Consider the following 24208-nt stretch of genomic DNA (forward strand, 5'->3'; position numbering starts at 1 on the left):
TTTGTATCTCACACAGTAGGATGCCAAACATACGTAGTACCTCAGTCACAGAACATTTTGTATCACACACAGTAGGATGCCAAACATACGTAGTACCTCAGTCACAGAACATTTTGTATCACACACAGTAGGATGCCAAACATACGTAGTACCTCAGTCACAGAACATTTTGTATCACACACAGTAGGATGCCAAACATACGTAGTACCTCAGTCACAGAACATTTTGTATCACACACAGTAGGATGCCAAACATACGTAGTACCTCAGTCACAGAACATTTTGTATCACACACAGTAGGATGCCAAACATACGTAGTACCTCAGTCACAGAACATTTTGTATCACACACAGTAGGATGCCAAACATACGTAGTACCTCAGTCACAGAACATTTTGTATCACACACAGTAGGATGCCAAACATACGTAGTACCTCAGTCACAGAACATTTTGTATCACACACAGTAGGATGCCAAACATACGTAGTACCTCAGTCACAGAACATTTTGTATCACACACAGTAGGATGCCAAACATACGTAGTACCTCAGTCACAGAACATTTTGTATCACACACAGTAGGATGCCAAACATACGTAGTACCTCAGTCACAGAACATTTTGTATCACACACAGTAGGATGCCAAACATACGTAGTACCTCAGTCACAGAACATTTTGTATCACACACAGTAGGATGCCAAACATACGTAGTACCTCAGTCACAGAACATTTTGTATCACACACAGTAGGATGCCAAACATACGTAGTACCTCAGTCACAGAACATTTTGTATCACACACAGTAGGATGCCAAACATACGTAGTACCTCAGTCACAGAACATTTTGTATCACACACAGTAGGATGCCAAACATACGTAGTACCTCAGTCACAGAACATTTTGTATCACACACAGTAGGATGCCAAACATACGTAGTACCTCAGTCACAGAACATTTTGTATCACACACAGTAGGATGCCAAACATACGTAGTACCTCAGTCACAGAACATTTTGTATCACACACAGTAGGATGCCAAACATACGTAGTACCTCAGTCACAGAACATTTTGTATCACACACAGTAGGATGCCAAACATACGTAGTACCTCAGTCACAGAACATTTTGTATCACACACAGTAGGATGCCAAACATACGTAGTACCTCAGTCACAGAACATTTTGTATCACACACAGTAGGATGCCAAACATACGTAGTACCTCAGTCACAGAACATTTTGTATCACACACAGTAGGATGCCAAACATACGTAGTACCTCAGTCACAGAACATTTTGTATCACACACAGTAGGATGCCAAACATACGTAGTACCTCAGTCACAGAACATTTTGTATCACACACAGTAGGATGCCAAACATACGTAGTACCTCAGTCACAGAACATTTTGTATCACACACAGTAGGATGCCAAACATACGTAGTACCTCAGTCACAGAACATTTTGTATCACACACAGTAGGATGCCAAACATACGTAGTACCTCAGTCACAGAACATTTTGTATCACACACAGTAGGATGCCAAACATACGTAGTACCTCAGTCACAGAACATTTTGTATCACACACAGTAGGATGCCAAACATACGTAGTACCTCAGTCACAGAACATTTTGTATCACACACAGTAGGATGCCAAACATACGTAGTACCTCAGTCACAGAACATTTTGTATCACACACAGTAGGATGCCAAACATACGTAGTACCTCAGTCACAGAACATTTTGTATCACACACAGTAGGATGCCAAACATACGTAGTACCTCAGTCACAGAACATTTTGTATCACACACAGTAGGATGCCAAACATACGTAGTACCTCAGTCACAGAACATTTTGTATCACACACAGTAGGATGCCAAACATACGTAGTACCTCAGTCACAGAACATTTTGTATCACACACAGTAGGATGCCAAACATACGTAGTACCTCAGTCACAGAACATTTTGTATCACACACAGTAGGATGCCAAACATACGTAGTACCTCAGTCACAGAACATTTTGTATCACACACAGTAGGATGCCAAACATACGTAGTACCTCAGTCACAGAACATTTTGTATCACACACAGTAGGATGCCAAACATACGTAGTACCTCAGTCACAGAACATTTTGTATCACACACAGTAGGATGCCAAACATACGTAGTACCTCAGTCACAGAACATTTTGTATCACACACAGTAGGATGCCAAACATACGTAGTACCTCAGTCACAGAACATTTTGTATCACACACAGTAGGATGCCAAACATACGTAGTACCTCAGTCACAGAACATTTTGTATCACACACAGTAGGATGCCAAACATACGTAGTACCTCAGTCACAGAACATTTTGTATCACACACAGTAGGATGCCAAACATACGTAGTACCTCAGTCACAGAACATTTTGTATCACACACAGTAGGATGCCAAACATACGTAGTACCTCAGTCACAGAACATTTTGTATCACACACAGTAGGATGCCAAACATACGTAGTACCTCAGTCACAGAACATTTTGTATCACACACAGTAGGATGCCAAACATACGTAGTACCTCAGTCACAGAACATTTTGTATCACACACAGTAGGATGCCAAACATACGTAGTACCTCAGTCACAGAACATTTTGTATCACACACAGTAGGATGCCAAACATACGTAGTACCTCAGTCACAGAACATTTTGTATCACACACAGTAGGATGCCAAACATACGTAGTACCTCAGTCACAGAACATTTTGTATCACACACAGTAGGATGCCAAACATACGTAGTACCTCAGTCACAGAACATTTTGTATCACACACAGTAGGATGCCAAACATACGTAGTACCTCAGTCACAGAACATTTTGTATCACACACAGTAGGATGCCAAACATACGTAGTACCTCAGTCACAGAACATTTTGTATCACACACAGTAGGATGCCAAACATACGTAGTACCTCAGTCACAGAACATTTTGTATCACACACAGTAGGATGCCAAACATACGTAGTACCTCAGTCACAGAACATTTTGTATCACACACAGTAGGATGCCAAACATACGTAGTACCTCAGTCACAGAACATTTTGTATCACACACAGTAGGATGCCAAACATACGTAGTACCTCAGTCACAGAACATTTTGTATCACACACAGTAGGATGCCAAACATACGTAGTACCTCAGTCACAGAACATTTTGTATCACACACAGTAGGATGCCAAACATACGTAGTACCTCAGTCACAGAACATTTTGTATCACACACAGTAGGATGCCAAACATACGTAGTACCTCAGTCACAGAACATTTTGTATCACACACAGTAGGATGCCAAACATACGTAGTACCTCAGTCACAGAACATTTTGTATCACACACAGTAGGATGCCAAACATACGTAGTACCTCAGTCACAGAACATTTTGTATCACACACAGTAGGATGCCAAACATACGTAGTACCTCAGTCACAGAACATTTTGTATCACACACAGTAGGATGCCAAACATACGTAGTACCTCAGTCACAGAACATTTTGTATCACACACAGTAGGATGCCAAACATACGTAGTACCTCAGTCACAGAACATTTTGTATCACACACAGTAGGATGCCAAACATACGTAGTACCTCAGTCACAGAACATTTTGTATCACACACAGTAGGATGCCAAACATACGTAGTACCTCAGTCACAGAACATTTTGTATCACACACAGTAGGATGCCAAACATACGTAGTACCTCAGTCACAGAACATTTTGTATCACACACAGTAGGATGCCAAACATACGTAGTACCTCAGTCACAGAACATTTTGTATCACACACAGTAGGATGCCAAACATACGTAGTACCTCAGTCACAGAACATTTTGTATCACACACAGTAGGATGCCAAACATACGTAGTACCTCAGTCACAGAACATTTTGTATCACACACAGTAGGATGCCAAACATACGTAGTACCTCAGTCACAGAACATTTTGTATCACACACAGTAGGATGCCAAACATACGTAGTACCTCAGTCACAGAACATTTTGTATCACACACAGTAGGATGCCAAACATACGTAGTACCTCAGTCACAGAACATTTTGTATCACACACAGTAGGATGCCAAACATACGTAGTACCTCAGTCACAGAACATTTTGTATCACACACAGTAGGATGCCAAACATACGTAGTACCTCAGTCACAGAACATTTTGTATCACACACAGTAGGATGCCAAACATACGTAGTACCTCAGTCACAGAACATTTTGTATCACACACAGTAGGATGCCAAACATACGTAGTACCTCAGTCACAGAACATTTTGTATCACACACAGTAGGATGCCAAACATACGTAGTACCTCAGTCACAGAACATTTTGTATCACACACAGTAGGATGCCAAACATACGTAGTACCTCAGTCACAGAACATTTTGTATCACACACAGTAGGATGCCAAACATACGTAGTACCTCAGTCACAGAACATTTTGTATCACACACAGTAGGATGCCAAACATACGTAGTACCTCAGTCACAGAACATTTTGTATCACACACAGTAGGATGCCAAACATACGTAGTACCTCAGTCACAGAACATTTTGTATCACACACAGTAGGATGCCAAACATACGTAGTACCTCAGTCACAGAACATTTTGTATCACACACAGTAGGATGCCAAACATACGTAGTACCTCAGTCACAGAACATTTTGTATCACACACAGTAGGATGCCAAACATACGTAGTACCTCAGTCACAGAACATTTTGTATCACACACAGTAGGATGCCAAACATACGTAGTACCTCAGTCACAGAACATTTTGTATCACACACAGTAGGATGCCAAACATACGTAGTACCTCAGTCACAGAACATTTTGTATCACACACAGTAGGATGCCAAACATACGTAGTACCTCAGTCACAGAACATTTTGTATCACACACAGTAGGATGCCAAACATACGTAGTACCTCAGTCACAGAACATTTTGTATCACACACAGTAGGATGCCAAACATACGTAGTACCTCAGTCACAGAACATTTTGTATCACACACAGTAGGATGCCAAACATACGTAGTACCTCAGTCACAGAACATTTTGTATCACACACAGTAGGATGCCAAACATACGTAGTACCTCAGTCACAGAACATTTTGTATCACACACAGTAGGATGCCAAACATACGTAGTACCTCAGTCACAGAACATTTTGTATCACACACAGTAGGATGCCAAACATACGTAGTACCTCAGTCACAGAACATTTTGTATCACACACAGTAGGATGCCAAACATACGTAGTACCTCAGTCACAGAACATTTTGTATCACACACAGTAGGATGCCAAACATACGTAGTACCTCAGTCACAGAACATTTTGTATCACACACAGTAGGATGCCAAACATACGTAGTACCTCAGTCACAGAACATTTTGTATCACACACAGTAGGATGCCAAACATACGTAGTACCTCAGTCACAGAACATTTTGTATCACACACAGTAGGATGCCAAACATACGTAGTACCTCAGTCACAGAACATTTTGTATCACACACAGTAGGATGCCAAACATACGTAGTACCTCAGTCACAGAACATTTTGTATCACACACAGTAGGATGCCAAACATACGTAGTACCTCAGTCACAGAACATTTTGTATCACACACAGTAGGATGCCAAACATACGTAGTACCTCAGTCACAGAACATTTTGTATCACACACAGTAGGATGCCAAACATACGTAGTACCTCAGTCACAGAACATTTTGTATCACACACAGTAGGATGCCAAACATACGTAGTACCTCAGTCACAGAACATTTTGTATCACACACAGTAGGATGCCAAACATACGTAGTACCTCAGTCACAGAACATTTTGTATCACACACAGTAGGATGCCAAACATACGTAGTACCTCAGTCACAGAACATTTTGTATCACACACAGTAGGATGCCAAACATACGTAGTACCTCAGTCACAGAACATTTTGTATCACACACAGTAGGATGCCAAACATACGTAGTACCTCAGTCACAGAACATTTTGTATCACACACAGTAGGATGCCAAACATACGTAGTACCTCAGTCACAGAACATTTTGTATCACACACAGTAGGATGCCAAACATACGTAGTACCTCAGTCACAGAACATTTTGTATCACACACAGTAGGATGCCAAACATACGTAGTACCTCAGTCACAGAACATTTTGTATCACACACAGTAGGATGCCAAACATACGTAGTACCTCAGTCACAGAACATTTTGTATCACACACAGTAGGATGCCAAACATACGTAGTACCTCAGTCACAGAACATTTTGTATCACACACAGTAGGATGCCAAACATACGTAGTACCTCAGTCACAGAACATTTTGTATCACACACAGTAGGATGCCAAACATACGTAGTACCTCAGTCACAGAACATTTTGTATCACACACAGTAGGATGCCAAACATACGTAGTACCTCAGTCACAGAACATTTTGTATCACACACAGTAGGATGCCAAACATACGTAGTACCTCAGTCACAGAACATTTTGTATCACACACAGTAGGATGCCAAACATACGTAGTACCTCAGTCACAGAACATTTTGTATCACACACAGTAGGATGCCAAACATACGTAGTACCTCAGTCACAGAACATTTTGTATCACACACAGTAGGATGCCAAACATACGTAGTACCTCAGTCACAGAACATTTTGTATCACACACAGTAGGATGCCAAACATACGTAGTACCTCAGTCACAGAACATTTTGTATCACACACAGTAGGATGCCAAACATACGTAGTACCTCAGTCACAGAACATTTTGTATCACACACAGTAGGATGCCAAACATACGTAGTACCTCAGTCACAGAACATTTTGTATCACACACAGTAGGATGCCAAACATACGTAGTACCTCAGTCACAGAACATTTTGTATCACACACAGTAGGATGCCAAACATACGTAGTACCTCAGTCACAGAACATTTTGTATCACACACAGTAGGATGCCAAACATACGTAGTACCTCAGTCACAGAACATTTTGTATCACACACAGTAGGATGCCAAACATACGTAGTACCTCAGTCACAGAACATTTTGTATCACACACAGTAGGATGCCAAACATACGTAGTACCTCAGTCACAGAACATTTTGTATCACACACAGTAGGATGCCAAACATACGTAGTACCTCAGTCACAGAACATTTTGTATCACACACAGTAGGATGCCAAACATACGTAGTACCTCAGTCACAGAACATTTTGTATCACACACAGTAGGATGCCAAACATACGTAGTACCTCAGTCACAGAACATTTTGTATCACACACAGTAGGATGCCAAACATACGTAGTACCTCAGTCACAGAACATTTTGTATCACACACAGTAGGATGCCAAACATACGTAGTACCTCAGTCACAGAACATTTTGTATCACACACAGTAGGATGCCAAACATACGTAGTACCTCAGTCACAGAACATTTTGTATCACACACAGTAGGATGCCAAACATACGTAGTACCTCAGTCACAGAACATTTTGTATCACACACAGTAGGATGCCAAACATACGTAGTACCTCAGTCACAGAACATTTTGTATCACACACAGTAGGATGCCAAACATACGTAGTACCTCAGTCACAGAACATTTTGTATCACACACAGTAGGATGCCAAACATACGTAGTACCTCAGTCACAGAACATTTTGTATCACACACAGTAGGATGCCAAACATACGTAGTACCTCAGTCACAGAACATTTTGTATCACACACAGTAGGATGCCAAACATACGTAGTACCTCAGTCACAGAACATTTTGTATCACACACAGTAGGATGCCAAACATACGTAGTACCTCAGTCACAGAACATTTTGTATCACACACAGTAGGATGCCAAACATACGTAGTACCTCAGTCACAGAACATTTTGTATCACACACAGTAGGATGCCAAACATACGTAGTACCTCAGTCACAGAACATTTTGTATCACACACAGTAGGATGCCAAACATACGTAGTACCTCAGTCACAGAACATTTTGTATCACACACAGTAGGATGCCAAACATACGTAGTACCTCAGTCACAGAACATTTTGTATCACACACAGTAGGATGCCAAACATACGTAGTACCTCAGTCACAGAACATTTTGTATCACACACAGTAGGATGCCAAACATACGTAGTACCTCAGTCACAGAACATTTTGTATCACACACAGTAGGATGCCAAACATACGTAGTACCTCAGTCACAGAACATTTTGTATCACACACAGTAGGATGCCAAACATACGTAGTACCTCAGTCACAGAACATTTTGTATCACACACAGTAGGATGCCAAACATACGTAGTACCTCAGTCACAGAACATTTTGTATCACACACAGTAGGATGCCAAACATACGTAGTACCTCAGTCACAGAACATTTTGTATCACACACAGTAGGATGCCAAACATACGTAGTACCTCAGTCACAGAACATTTTGTATCACACACAGTAGGATGCCAAACATACGTAGTACCTCAGTCACAGAACATTTTGTATCACACACAGTAGGATGCCAAACATACGTAGTACCTCAGTCACAGAACATTTTGTATCACACACAGTAGGATGCCAAACATACGTAGTACCTCAGTCACAGAACATTTTGTATCACACACAGTAGGATGCCAAACATACGTAGTACCTCAGTCACAGAACATTTTGTATCACACACAGTAGGATGCCAAACATACGTAGTACCTCAGTCACAGAACATTTTGTATCACACACAGTAGGATGCCAAACATACGTAGTACCTCAGTCACAGAACATTTTGTATCACACACAGTAGGATGCCAAACATACGTAGTACCTCAGTCACAGAACATTTTGTATCACACACAGTAGGATGCCAAACATACGTAGTACCTCAGTCACAGAACATTTTGTATCACACACAGTAGGATGCCAAACATACGTAGTACCTCAGTCACAGAACATTTTGTATCACACACAGTAGGATGCCAAACATACGTAGTACCTCAGTCACAGAACATTTTGTATCACACACAGTAGGATGCCAAACATACGTAGTACCTCAGTCACAGAACATTTTGTATCACACACAGTAGGATGCCAAACATACGTAGTACCTCAGTCACAGAACATTTTGTATCACACACAGTAGGATGCCAAACATACGTAGTACCTCAGTCACAGAACATTTTGTATCACACACAGTAGGATGCCAAACATACGTAGTACCTCAGTCACAGAACATTTTGTATCACACACAGTAGGATGCCAAACATACGTAGTACCTCAGTCACAGAACATTTTGTATCACACACAGTAGGATGCCAAACATACGTAGTACCTCAGTCACAGAACATTTTGTATCACACACAGTAGGATGCCAAACATACGTAGTACCTCAGTCACAGAACATTTTGTATCACACACAGTAGGATGCCAAACATACGTAGTACCTCAGTCACAGAACATTTTGTATCACACACAGTAGGATGCCAAACATACGTAGTACCTCAGTCACAGAACATTTTGTATCACACACAGTAGGATGCCAAACATACGTAGTACCTCAGTCACAGAACATTTTGTATCACACACAGTAGGATGCCAAACATACGTAGTACCTCAGTCACAGAACATTTTGTATCACACACAGTAGGATGCCAAACATACGTAGTACCTCAGTCACAGAACATTTTGTATCACACACAGTAGGATGCCAAACATACGTAGTACCTCAGTCACAGAACATTTTGTATCACACACAGTAGGATGCCAAACATACGTAGTACCTCAGTCACAGAACATTTTGTATCACACACAGTAGGATGCCAAACATACGTAGTACCTCAGTCACAGAACATTTTGTATCACACACAGTAGGATGCCAAACATACGTAGTACCTCAGTCACAGAACATTTTGTATCACACACAGTAGGATGCCAAACATACGTAGTACCTCAGTCACAGAACATTTTGTATCACACACAGTAGGATGCCAAACATACGTAGTACCTCAGTCACAGAACATTTTGTATCACACACAGTAGGATGCCAAACATACGTAGTACCTCAGTCACAGAACATTTTGTATCACACACAGTAGGATGCCAAACATACGTAGTACCTCAGTCACAGAACATTTTGTATCACACACAGTAGGATGCCAAACATACGTAGTACCTCAGTCACAGAACATTTTGTATCACACACAGTAGGATGCCAAACATACGTAGTACCTCAGTCACAGAACATTTTGTATCACACACAGTAGGATGCCAAACATACGTAGTACCTCAGTCACAGAACATTTTGTATCACACACAGTAGGATGCCAAACATACGTAGTACCTCAGTCACAGAACATTTTGTATCACACACAGTAGGATGCCAAACATACGTAGTACCTCAGTCACAGAACATTTTGTATCACACACAGTAGGATGCCAAACATACGTAGTACCTCAGTCACAGAACATTTTGTATCACACACAGTAGGATGCCAAACATACGTAGTACCTCAGTCACAGAACATTTTGTATCACACACAGTAGGATGCCAAACATACGTAGTACCTCAGTCACAGAACATTTTGTATCACACACAGTAGGATGCCAAACATACGTAGTACCTCAGTCACAGAACATTTTGTATCACACACAGTAGGATGCCAAACATACGTAGTACCTCAGTCACAGAACATTTTGTATCACACACAGTAGGATGCCAAACATACGTAGTACCTCAGTCACAGAACATTTTGTATCACACACAGTAGGATGCCAAACATACGTAGTACCTCAGTCACAGAACATTTTGTATCACACACAGTAGGATGCCAAACATACGTAGTACCTCAGTCACAGAACATTTTGTATCACACACAGTAGGATGCCAAACATACGTAGTACCTCAGTCACAGAACATTTTGTATCACACACAGTAGGATGCCAAACATACGTAGTACCTCAGTCACAGAACATTTTGTATCACACACAGTAGGATGCCAAACATACGTAGTACCTCAGTCACAGAACATTTTGTATCACACACAGTAGGATGCCAAACATACGTAGTACCTCAGTCACAGAACATTTTGTATCACACACAGTAGGATGCCAAACATACGTAGTACCTCAGTCACAGAACATTTTGTATCACACACAGTAGGATGCCAAACATACGTAGTACCTCAGTCACAGAACATTTTGTATCACACACAGTAGGATGCCAAACATACGTAGTACCTCAGTCACAGAACATTTTGTATCACACACAGCAGGAAGCCAAACATACGTAGTACCTGCTCTACTGTATATTTTATTATTTTTCTACTTATTTCCAACTAAGAAAATTTTAACCCTTTAATGTATGTATATATACATATTCTAACAAGCAGAAGTGTACATCCACTATTACAAGCGTTTAAATGCATATAATCTAACACAACCCCAATACAAGAAACCTATACTTCCCTATTATAACATTTATACATTAACATTAAATCACCTCTCAAGAGCCTATACCTAAACGAATAATTTGAAAATCCTTAGCGTGTTCCTGTAACTTAAATGTCTCCGGCCAGCTGCCTATTTTGTGAAGGTTCTCTGTATGCCTTCAAGTATCCTTAACTGAATTTTATTACTGATACACACTGAACCACAATAACTGATTATTGGCCTAACTAACAGTTTATATAAAGGAACTAGCAGTCTGTCAACTCTCCTACTAGACAATGTACGAAGCAAATCTCTCAGAACTGTGAAACATCTTCTAATCCATACAACTGTTGTAAAAAATGTTGTAAATAAACCATTATTTTAAATAGAGGTAATCATTTAAGAAAGGAAGAAACCCTGTTCTGTTAATTACAACACACTGATAGGTTTTTTTTTTTTTTTTTTTTGGTTAGTGATGTGAATTAGTGGTTTGTGTTAAAAGAAGTCTAAAGTTAGCTAGTTTAGAGTTGTTGGCCATTCCTGAAGGGGGGGTTGTACCTGGAGCAGCTATTTTGGGTGAAATACTGTAGAGTAAAGTGAGATCTGAAGGAAGACAACAGAAAGAATATGTGCATCTTTCCTACCAAGAAAAAGCAGAAGAAAGAAAAAGCTGGTAAAAAGCTGAGAGACAAATGCTGAGGCAGATTGTCACCTACTGTATGTGATCATAACCATGTTTGGGTGCATGGAATGTGACATGAAGCATTAGAAGCTAACTCTCTGTTATAGCCCTCACAGGACAAAACCCATATAGCTAATGTGATTATTTTATATATCCTAGCAGCTGTTTATGTATTTTTCAACAATCTTAGAGATGGGGACTAGAGTTGCTAATGGCGTGAAATTAGATTTAACACTGTCCTCTCTGCATTTATGAAATGGTGTAATACAGGATTATTTTCGCATTGTTAGATCATATGATATTTTATAGCTCTGTTTATTAGTATAGCAATTAGAAAGACAATGTTTTTGCAGAAAGTTGTCGATATTCAAAAGGAATATTGTTGGGGGAGAGTGAGTCTCATTTTAGTTTTTGTAAACTGGATGAAAAGTGAAGTTTGTAGATTGTGTTTCAGTGTGTGTGTGTGTGTGTGTGTGTGTGTGTGTGTGTGTGTGTGTGTGTGTGTGTGTGTGTGTGTGTGTGTTTAGACAAGGTTGCTTACTTTATCACTTCCAGGCATTCATGAATTATGGGATAGCATTAGCGAATTGCAGCTTGGATAACATGTTGGTTCATTGTGCAGGCTATGTTAAAATCTGCTTCCTGTGGCTATGGTGAAGTCTGATTCCAGTGAATATGTTAGAGATTTTTGCTGGTGTATGGACCTTTATTTATGGAGTTCCAAACAGTTTGGGATTTTTTACGCTGGGTACTGCTCATTTTCCTTGGTACACACCTCCTTTACTTGGAAATGTGCTGCTCATTGTTTTGGGACACCTCCTCACACCTCCTGTACAGTAAAGGCACTGCTCATTGTCCAGGAGTTGCCTCTTTTAATTGGAAATGTATTGCTTATTCCGGCCATCCATTGGTCATACAATCATACCTCTCAGCTGTCCTTGATTTTGTAGAAAGTCCCTGATTTTTCCCTGTCCCTCATATTGTTTTTATTTTCTGATTAAGCCCTGAGAAATACAATCAGTCAATAATGTCACAGAGTTTTATACTTCCTTTTTTCAGAACATGTATATTGATGCAAAATCTACTGTTCTATTAACTTTTTAAGTGAGATAAGAAAACACCACACAATAATCCAAAAAATGGAAAAACACCACACTGGTGGCAAAAATAATGTAGTAAATAAATTTAAAACTTTAGTGACTGAATTTAATGGAAGTTCCAACCTTATAAGAAACACAATGGTTAAGGAATGGAAAAGATTTTCCACTATTACAGATATAGACCATCCCCGGGATTCATGAACGTTGTGCCAGGCGGACGCATAGCGTAGGCATTACAACGCCAAATATGGCCGCCGAGCAATTCAGGTACGATCCAATTCCACGTGCACTACCGGCGTGCACCGGATCTGCGCCGCCTCCGGCGTAGGTATGCTAAACACCCCATGTGCGGTGTTGCACCATGCAAATGAAGGCATATAGCGATCCACGAAGTGGCGCAGGCATAGCATAAGGGCACGGCAATGTAAACCAAAAAAAAATGGTTTACATTTACCCAAACATAACATAGGAGTAACGGAAGGCTGTCAACATCAGGTATCACACTATTGCCACATGCCAATGGCGAAAGACACAGAGAATGTCAAAAGAAAACATGCACAACATGTAAATAATAACATAAATGGTATGTCCACAGAAACTCACAGCAGAACCCCAGGACATGTCCGCGGAAGGTGCTAAACAATGAAATAATATGACAATGTCATAAAAGAGCAGTGTAATACACATCAGCTTCACAGCCACAATACACCATGGTATGCATGGAAAGCCACATCCACGGTGCAAGGGTTGCCAAGGAGTCGCGGCAGTGTTCGGTGCGGTAACTATGAATTAGTAGTCAATGCCATGCAAATGAGGCAGATAATACTAAATCGCAAACCCCCCGCCGGCATAAGGCTGTACCAAACGGCGCAGCGGTAATACACCGAGGAGTGGCTCAGAGGGAATACATGTCACCTGCAGAGGGGTGTGCCACTGTAGGAGGAAGCACATTGGAGCCCAGCAAACATGGGCTGTACATTGCACATCACAGCTGCAGGACCGGCGTGTGGGGAAATAGTTGAGCTGAGAGCACACAATGCGTGCAGAGATGCATGTGCACGAGGATGACTACGTTCCCTTAACCCAGTCATGTGACGCCCACCCCGCAATCAACAACGGATACAGGAAGGTGATGTTGAGAATATGAGGAAATGCGGAAGCAGTGTAATTGGAGTAGTAATGAGCAATCAACAGTAATCAACCCACGAAGGCCAATTGGCGGCAGCTGACAACTCTGCATGCAGAAACCTGCAAAACGGGATAGGGGAGGCATATGAATGCAAAGAAAGTAGGGGAGGTAGCAGATTACAAAGAGTGAAGAACTGACACAGCAGAGCCAAGTAGACAGGCAGCATAACGGCGGCGGCACACAAAACGCACGATATGCCATGTCCCAGAAACTACACATGACAGGGCTTTGCAGGATGCAAGCCAGGAAATAGCAGGCGCAACATGCAGAAACAGTAAGGTAAGGTCGAAAGCTAATCCAATGCAGGCAAGAGTAATGCAACACCAAAGGCAACAGCGTTGCAGTGCCAACGGTAAAACATGGAAGATAATCCCCAGATACGGCCGCACAGACACACCCTATGACATCACCGGGTGTACAGCACAACAGTATAAAGTGTGAATGCACACAACACAGTGTATTCCCAAATGCCGCACTATAGGTGTAAACACACGGGGAACTTTTAAAATGTACATGTTGGGTGCCACCGTGGCCGTGATCCATTAGCATGTGTTAGAGACAGACGGAGTTGTGGAGGAGGGTGCCGACAACTACCGTAGGCCTCAGAGGAGAAGGAGAGTGTTCAGACCAAGGGTAACCTACCAGGGGCTACAAGACCTGGAGATAGTAGAGCGTTACAGGGTGGATAGGGACACTTTACAGCAAATAGTGGAGCTGTGCCGGCCACACTTGAGAACAAGAAACAACAGAGGGGAGCCCATCCCAGTGGACACAAAGGTATGTGTAAGCTTGCGAATACTGGCCACAGGTACCTTTCAAAGGCCAACTGGGGATATAATGGGCATCTCACAGGCATCAGCATCCAGGGTACTACACCAGTTTCTGGATGCCATGTTACCACATGCTAATGAGCATATATACTTCCCCAGATCTCAGGAGGAGTTGGCTAGCAATATGCGCCACTTCCACCGTGTGGCACAATACCCGGAGGTACTGGGTGCGATAGACTGTACGCACATACAAATCAAGTCACCACCTGGGGAGCAGGGTAGACGCTACATAAACCGCAAGGGATTCCCTCCATCAATTGCCAGGTCGTGTGCAATGCGCAGGGCATTATCATGGATGTGTGTGCTGGCAGCCCTGGAAGCTACCACGACTCCCATATCTGGCATGCCTCACAGCTGTACCAGGTATTCGCCAGGGGACATCCCACAAGGCCACCTTGTAGGGGATGCTGGCTATGCACTGGAGCCGTGGATGATGACTCCCATCAGAAATGCACACACACACATGCAAGAACGCCATAATGAGGCACACGCACAAACCAGAATAATCATAGAGCGTGTGTTTGGGATGCTGAAATCACGGTTCTGGTGCTTGGATACATCCGGTGGAGTCCTGCAGTACTCTCCAGGCACATGTGCCCACATATTCATAGTATGTGCCATGCTACATAATATGATCCTGCGGAAGCAGCTGCTGCAGGGACATAATGGTAAAGGGCCACAAAGCCCACCACAACTGCCAAGGCCAGTCCAGGCACAGAGGGTTCAGGACCATGAACACACTGTGCCAGCCCCAGTAGGCAGACGGAGGCGTACCCAATATGCCTATGCCCTGGCAAAGAGGGAACGTATAGCACATACTCTGACAGTGTAGGCCTCATGGACTGACACCTCCCTACCTGCACACACAGTGAAATGGACGGCACACAAACATGGCCACCCGTAAAGTGTACCGTATGGGTGACCCCATGTGTGACTCCAACATAGGCAGCACCCAAACACTGCACACCCAACAGCCAGCAGAGCATGGAACGCCAACACCTGAACCATACGCGGGTCCTACAGCAGACGGCATTGCTGTATGCTGCCACGTTCGCTGCAAGGTGTATACATATAGACATGTAGATATGTGCATATACAGATATGGAGATAGATATAATTACACACATAGAAATATATGTACACATATACATATAAGTACAACAGGTAAGACAGGGAATCAGAGGGATGTAAGGTGACAGAGAAGTAACACGCGATATCTGTACATAGTAAACATAGTGAAAGACAACCTGAGCATCCGGGAGGTTTAACAGAAGAGGAAACCGCCACCCATGGAAAGGTCAACATACCGAAATGCATAACCGCGAGTCAGAATGATCGCCAGGCCACAGTACAGTAACAGTACATGTGCGGGTAATACTATGATGATATGAGGGGGGAGGTAGACACTGCCGCCGGTGATGCGGGCCACACAGGTACTGTGTGCAACCGTCCCTGTGACTGCCGCAGTATGTGTATGTGTGTGGTGAGGGTGCCGTGTGTTTCGCTGTGCGAGTGTAATGTGTGTGCCACTGTAAAATGTGTATGTTGGTGCCATGTGAGAGGCGGAGTGGAATAACATGTGTAGGCATACAGTATAGTAACCTCATGCGTATGTACACCAGTACTCCCAAAGTAGTACTGAGAGCCCCTCCCTGGCTAGGCGTGTGGCGATGTATAACGATGCAAAGTGAAAATGTCCCAGAATGTACCACAGGAATATACCCCACATGACATGGAAAGGACGTATGTACAAATCATGACCGTATGTCTGACACCGATATGCTAATTGCAAAACGATACGTCGGCAAAGTTACACAGCAATAGGTATGTACCGCGGAAATACGCATGTGCTACCCCGGTACTAATCGTGGCCACGTATCGGCCCGTAAACACCGCTGTGTGTTCTACAAGTGTCAAACAAGCAATCGCCACCTGAATAGGTGGCAACCACTGGCAAACAGGCCATCCCAAGTACAGGACCACAATGACTGTAAATATCCGGGACAGAATGACAAGGGATAGTCGTCACGTACAAACAACCGCAGATATACCACCGATGTGACAGAGGAATACATGCAGGAAGCACACACGCAGGCGATACCAACACCACATGACAACAACACAACCTACACTCCCAGAACAACAGACAAGTAACTGTCAACTCCCAGGCAGGGATGGAGCACACAGACAAGCATACCGTGTATGTAGAGATGCAAGGCCCACAACCCGTATCCGTCACCTACAACCTCCGATATTCCCCATCGCACATATCAAAGGGATACAAGCCGTAATAGCAGCACAAACATACAGGCAGTCAATGACAGCTGCATAACCGCAACATCTCACGTGGGAAACACTATCAACAGCGGATGCATACTTGCATCCGTTGTTTAAAGGAATACAACAGCTATGTTACATATCCGAATGCAAAACGCCATCAACAGACGCCGTCAGGACAGGGACACCCACATGTCGAACATAATACCATACCCAACACACACAATCCAAGGCTAACACCACTGCGAAATGTACCTGACGCCACACATAGCGGCTGCAGTTACACATAACATAACACAATACAGACCATCTCCATGAAGGTAGGGCAAATAGCCAACGCCCAGGTGAGGAATGCAACCATACCCCAGTTATGACGCGTAATGTACGAATGGAGTAGATGCACAGGTGATATGCGCACAAGTACACACTGAGGAACAGCTATTGGTGTGATGAACCCACATGTTGCAGGTAACGACGGATATAAGGATGACTCCCAGGATATTCAAACCGTATGCTCATACCGAACTACTACTCCAAAACGGATAGAGTGAGAAAACGGAATAGCGATACATGCAATGAAAAACGGAAGGAAACACAGACAAGGTATGTAGAACCCACGATATGTACGGGTGTGTAACGCATGATGTGTATGACGAAGCTGTACTGTATGTGAATGGTGTTTGTAAGTAAGGATACTTGTCCATAATGCAGAGAGTGGTGAAAGGTGGTTATGTAGTGCTATCCTGCTGAGCATACCAATGACTGTGGACACCGTGTGCACAGCAGTGGGACATCATGTACACAGCCGGGATAACACAAGGGCTGCCACAGGGGCATAACAGAGAACAATGCCACACCACACGCCGATGCTGGCAGTGGATGTCCAACAAGGAAGTGCCATAGCAGGGGATAGGACATGTATGTATACTGTCACAGCACACATGTGTATGGGCATATACCATCGATGTCATACGTAATGTGCGCACGACGTGCACGTATGCCTTTCAGTAGGGGATACTATGTCAACTATGTGTAATGTAAAGCTGTCATGGTGGATATGACAGACATCATACACAATATCACAGGCATATCATGCATAATGGAGTTATGGCCTATTGGTATGTACAATAACAGGATACGTATGGCCTGTACATATGGGACAGAGTATTAGCATAATAGCCATCCGAAATGGAAGGAACACCAAGTAACCATGGCCAAACGATCTGTAGCAGGTGCAATGTGGGCAACAATGAAGTCTGGCAGGTCCATGTGTAAACACATGTGCAGTGTACACAGTAGTGTCACCTCCCCATGGTAGTGTCCAGTGAACAGCAGAGGTGGGTGTCAGCTGCATGTCTACACAGTACTGCTGCTGTGGTGGTACCATGACTACATGTCACTCAAACAGCAAGGGAGCTATCACATGAACAGTGCCACTGTGTGTCCCTGTGGGATGTGCACAGGACCTATGTTCCACAGCATGGTGTGTGTTGTGTCTGTGGAAGTAACACAGAAGCCCAGCCCATGCAATGTGCCATGTGTGCACATATCCATGAGTGGTCCGTTCACACTGCCCACTGCAATTGCCATGTATGAGTACTACATGCATCAGTAATGCGGAGGACATGGTCCATGTCAGAGCAGAAGACACCCCTGTGTATGTGGTATGCAGATGTGTACAGATGTGTTTTCCGTCTGTCAGCCGCATATGTAAACTGTCTGAGCCTGGTACACATCATGGCATGACAATGCTGTGCCATGTAAAGTCATAGCCGTTGTGGAAGGTGCACCACAAATGTGGTATTGTAACCCTGCCCGTGTGTAGATGTGTGTATGCCACAGGTACAATGGCTACCTATGTACCAGCATCACACACAGTACAGATAGGTGTGGCCCTGCAGATGTGTACCCATGCCACAGTGGAATACGGTAACCACAGCACCATGTGGGGCATTTGTGTGTACAGCAACCATGTACAATTTGATATGCATGTACGGGGACAGTATCCATGTGATACTCAGTGGATGAATGTTGCTATGCAAAGGTGATGTGCATGCACCATGTGTCATGCATCCTGATGCCATGACACCCACATGATGTATCTGCCACACCGACACCCATACGTTTGTTATCAGTATGAGCTGGTGGAGCTATAATGGTGCCAGGTATGTAGATGTGGGATATCTAGGCGTGGACAGTACTCTGTGACAGCATGTTGTGTATGTAAGCAAATAGTGAACATGAGGGGCCCCATGACTGAGGACTGTGTAATGCCACATGTACCTGACATGTAGTAGGTAGCATGATATGCTTGCACCACTGTGTGTCCTGTCCAGGAGTCATATAGCCTAACAGCCTGAAACACAGGGTATGATGTGCCGGTGGATGTGTACATTGCCAATACCAGAACGTGGAATGGTGCTGAAGGGCAATGTGAGGACAATGTCTGATCTGTTGCCCTCTGTACCACACCAACCACCCATGCAATGGTATGACAGGTGGCCAGCATGTGTATGTGGCGTGCTGTGGCACACAGAAGCCCAACAAGGTTGCCAGTAAAGGCATGTAGGTCATCAATGAGTGCATGAAGCACGTTTGTGAGGATGTGCCCCAGTGCCATACAGAATGGTCCAGTCATGGGTGTACGAATGCAGTCCCACATGTGCAATGCAGTGCCACTCATGTGTAGTGCGATAGAAGCGGCAGTGTGATGGTCAAGGTACACAATGTCCGACAACAGGCTAGCAGTGAATTCAGTGGGCTGGTGTGGAGACACATACCAAACAGGTTGGCAGGACATAACAGCTAGGGAGATCGGAAGGTGACATTCGGACAGTGTCTTAGGACATAACGTGTGCATGGCAGTACCATGTATGTGTCCACAGGGACACTACGATGTCCATGTATGGATTGCAACCCTGTAGTGAGTGAGAGTGTGTATTGTTGGTAGGTACACCATTGCCTGGCATGTTGCCAACATTATCTCAGTCTGCAATGCCTGGGTGACTGTTGTACGCAACATTGAATGTGGATGTATCCAAACAACACAGACATACCACCACACTGCCTGAGGACCCACACTGCAATGTGCGGCAGTCATGTGTAGGTAGCTAGCCTTGGAGCATGTGATGGACCACGAGGACCCACCATGGCTGTCAAGTGATGCACCCCACACATGTGAATATACACCACCGCGCAACAGCCTGCACATGTGCCCATACAGCAGATGTGCATGGAACATGACCACCACCATGGCATCTGTGAAAAGGCCAGTACCGCCATGTCTCTGTATGGAATAGCATGGTCCCTACCATTGCGCACATGCTACGGAAGTGCACTGTGATATGTGTCAGCATAGTTATACACACTGTCCATCTGCCGGGGTGCCATGCCATTAACAACCCCTGTCAGCAGACGTCAGTAGTACTGGCTGTAGAACACATGTACCATGTATGCTGTGATGGGTGTGTGTCCAGGGTGTGGCTAGCAGGGCCGTGAAGCATATATGTTCATCTACCAAAGGGGGGATAACCGCAGGTTTAACACACCAGACACATGGAGGTATCGTGCATGCTGAGGGTAGTGTAGGTATGGTATGTGTTGTGTAATGTGTCACCCAGCTAGGTGGAGTGCATGCCTCAAGCATGTGTGGGTACATGGGTGTCCATTCTAGGGAAGTGTGGGTTGCTGTCAGCACATGGCAGTAGCAGCCGTCTGAGGCCCAATGTATAGTATGACAACACGGACAGCATGTAACCTGTGGTGTACAGTGTAAGCTCTGTTGCATGTTACAATGTGTCTAGCGGTCACAAACATGGGTATCTGAACATGGAGCACCTACGATGCATTGTGTTCGGCAAATATCCAGTATGTGTGCAAAACATTGTGTGATGTGGGATCCCCTCACCTGTGTGTGTTGCAGTCCAGGTATGTGTCTGGGAGGTATGATCCGTGTACAATCTGTACTTGCAGGTGTGCTGTACAGAGCATGGAGGCAGGTCCCAGGCACTGCCGATAAATGTGAGTCGTGCAGTAGTGTGTGTGCCTTGCTTGTGTGCAGCACAGTGGAAGGTGCAAGCATTGTCCCACATGACCCCATGCCGTGCCTGCCTGTTACAGCCCTGCTGGAGACAGTCATGTGACACCGCCACAGAGGCAGTATAGCATGTGAAGATGTACATGTGTGCTCCACACCCCAGGCAGATGTCCGCAGGTCATGTGTGCCACAGCAGTGTGGTCGACCAGGACTGTCATAGTGGTCAGATACCACATGCCTGTATAAGTACAGTATGAGCATAGTCAACAGTTGCAGTGACAGAGTAGGTCAATGTGCAGTGTCCCTGTGTTCAGACCACTGCCTACATGTTGTACCAGGTGATGTGTCATGTGTGCATATGTTGAGTTGCACAGCCATTCACACGTCCACAACATATCAGTGCATGATGCCTAGTGTAACATGATGTGTGGAACTGCACTGTGATCCACAACAGGGTCATCTGAGACAGGTGTGTTGTGAATGGTGTAACCCATGGTTCCACGGGATATACACTGGTGCTATTGGCTGCCATGCTGGGGGCTACCAGTGGTGCCTGCAGTGGTCATACAGACATACTGCACACATTGTTCTGGCAGGAATGTCCATTGTTGTGGATGATGTGTTACTACGTGAAGGTAGGTGTGTGTTGTGAATGTTACCCATCCAGATGTGACCATCAGGCGCAGTCATGGTTGTCGACAGCATCACACCCATCCACAGCTGTAAGAACCCTGTCCCCAGAATGGGTGTCAGCCACCCTCGTACTGTGTGACCTATGTGCAGATGGCGGAACACCTCCTACTGGCTGGCTAACAGTGTCATCTAGGAAGGCTATGTGATGACTGGAATACGCCGTTATAATGTATAATGCTGGTATCCCAATGACGTACATGGAATCACACACAGTACGCCATGGCTGGCATGTAAACCATGTACAACAATGACTGTGTGACAGACACAAACAATGCGGAGCCATGTTGCACATGCACCCATGAGAACACCAAATGAGGTATGTTGCACATATCAATGTACAACTGTCAGCTATGGCCATAGCATGGATGCAGACGCATATCCCCCACAGGCAGTACCATGCCATGTAGGTAGGGGGGCATTGCACGACTACATGTGACAGTTGCTGTACCGCCACATGTACTGCATATCCGTCATGTAGGGGTAGCAGTGGTACGTGACTGTTGGCCTGTGCATATGACCATGTCCCACAGGATATGTGTTACGTGTGTACAACACGTGTTGTACCGTCATCAAGCTGTGAAGTGTATGGCTGCCAGTGTACCTGTGTGACATGTTCTGCAATGGGTGCAAAGGTACACAGTAGTGCATTGCATGCCCACATGCCCCACACAGGTGCATAGCCTGAACATACAATACAAAGAGGGTGTTGGATCATAGCAACCCACAAGAGGAGATGGGTACGGGTGGCAACCCACTACCACCTGTTCGGGTAAGGTGTGCATGTCCATGACACATTAGCACCCGAGAAGCCAGCAGTACAGCAGTACAGGGTGGCATGCATATATGTTCACTAATACCCCTGTGTGTCCCACCACTGGCCTGTGGACAGACAGACACCAACACAATGTGCAGCATTGACATGTGCACAGCACATCACCACTGGCTACTGCAGAACAGGCTTACTGTGTAGACATGTGTACAGAAGGTCTGCGCCAGCCACACTCAAACACGTTATGTGTTGAACCCCACCATTATTGTAGCCCATGCCACAGACAGATGTTCACGCATCTGTGTATGTACGTCTGGGAATGTCCCTGGCCTAGCAGTATAGCTGTGTCAGTGTTGCGAACAACATACTGAATGGGCTGTGTGTGTGAGGTGTGCGTCATATGTGTATGGTCCGATGGATGATACCATCAGTGCCCCTGCTATGTGAACATCCCTGTCCTCATACATGGATACCTATGCTGTGCCCAACACCACGCTCCCTGTGGGAGGGATGGCGCTGTGTGGTGCACCAGCTGACATGGGGGTGGCAGCAGGCACTGGATGTAGACATATATGGTACCCATGTCAGGCCAGGCAACCATCCATGTGCACAGGATAGCAGTGTGTGGGCACATACAGCACTGTGTTGAACAATATCGCAGCACATAGCACCTGTCAGGGGTAATGTGTATGCATGGATGTGCGATACCTGCATGCACCATACACACCCCCACCAAGCAGCATGCAGCCTACCTTGCAGAAGGCCATTGTCCACACCATGATGATAGACATGTGTAATGTCCATATACACATAGCAATGACATATGGAATGGACAGCCACCCTGCCAATATCAGTACCCCCCAGGTGGGACACATCCCTGTGCCATGTATGTGACATACCCTGCCATACCATGCAGCCCTGCCCAGCAAGGCTGCACATGCTATCACAGTCCTACATGGTGCGATGGACAAATGGCACTTGCACTATCAACCGTCCACAGCAGTAATGTGGCACTGATGCACCCTGTGGTGTCACAGGTGCTGTGTGTTGGTGTGAACAACGTGTGCGTGCACATGCTAAGCATTACCTTTCCTGCTAATGTCACATGGTTACACAATGTCCCATGTGTATCACATGTGCAATA

This window comes from Protopterus annectens, chromosome 2.part1 (genome assembly GCF_019279795.1).
Source record: "Protopterus annectens isolate FY-2018-M chromosome 2.part1, PAN1.0, whole genome shotgun sequence".
NCBI classification, from domain to species: Eukaryota; Metazoa; Chordata; order Ceratodontiformes; family Protopteridae; genus Protopterus; species Protopterus annectens.